The sequence below is a fragment of the Egretta garzetta genome, unplaced genomic scaffold, assembly GCF_000687185.1.
Source record: "Egretta garzetta isolate BGI_Z169 unplaced genomic scaffold, ASM68718v1 scaffold598, whole genome shotgun sequence".
NCBI lineage: Eukaryota > Metazoa > Chordata > Aves > Pelecaniformes > Ardeidae > Egretta > Egretta garzetta.
Window position 1 is genome coordinate 557,471 of NW_009260621.1, and position 719 is coordinate 558,189.

A 719-nucleotide genomic window follows, 5' to 3' on the forward strand; every position below is an offset into this window, starting at 1 on the left:
CCCCCCGGGGAACCCGGCCGGGCCGCCCGGGGCCCGGCCGCAGCGGCAGCCGGCCAGGAGCACGGCACACGGGTGAGTGAGGGCGAGGGCCGCTGGCATCCTGCACCACACAAGCGGGGCTCCCTCCCCGAGCATTCCTCCTCGGCACGGCGCGACACCGCCAAGCCGAGCCCCCCGAGCCTTCCCGGTGGGACCGTGCCTTTTGGCACTGGAAACCTCAATCCGGGAGTGACCATTTTGCACACATGTGTGTTCAAGTGGGTCTGGGGGAGCTGTGTTTCACCCTGCACCTGGTTCTGCACAGGGTGTTGCGGTGATGTGGCAGCAGGCAGCCATGGAGGGGTTTCCCTTAGTGCCAGATCTCCCCTTTTGGGGATGATGGGCTGCTAGACAGGGGCCACCTTGGAGCTTGCCAAACACGCCAGGCACAGCGTGTCTCAGCCTGACAGGAGGGTTCAGGGGCAGCCCTGGGATTTTCGAGTCCCTTGGCAGGATGCGATCCCTTCGGTCAGAGAGCGAGGGAAAGTTGCTAAACCCCTGAGATTATGGGGAAAAGGAGCAGGGAGCCCTTTGGGTCTCTTTGGCTTGTGAAGCCACCCCTTGCGCATGCTGGGTTGCTGCTGCGGGGAGGTGGCTGCACCCCCACCTCCCCGTGCACCCCCACCTCCCCGTGCAGAGGCTCGCCAGGCTGGGCAGGCCACCCCGGAGGGGCCGCCGCG

The 719-nt window shown here is 66.5% G+C and overlaps 1 protein-coding gene across 1 annotated transcript in view; it reads left to right on the plus strand.

Moving 5' to 3' along the window:
• Positions 1-719, plus strand: part of KIAA1614 (KIAA1614 ortholog) — an 11,881-nt gene that overhangs the window by 9,198 nt on the left and 1,964 nt on the right.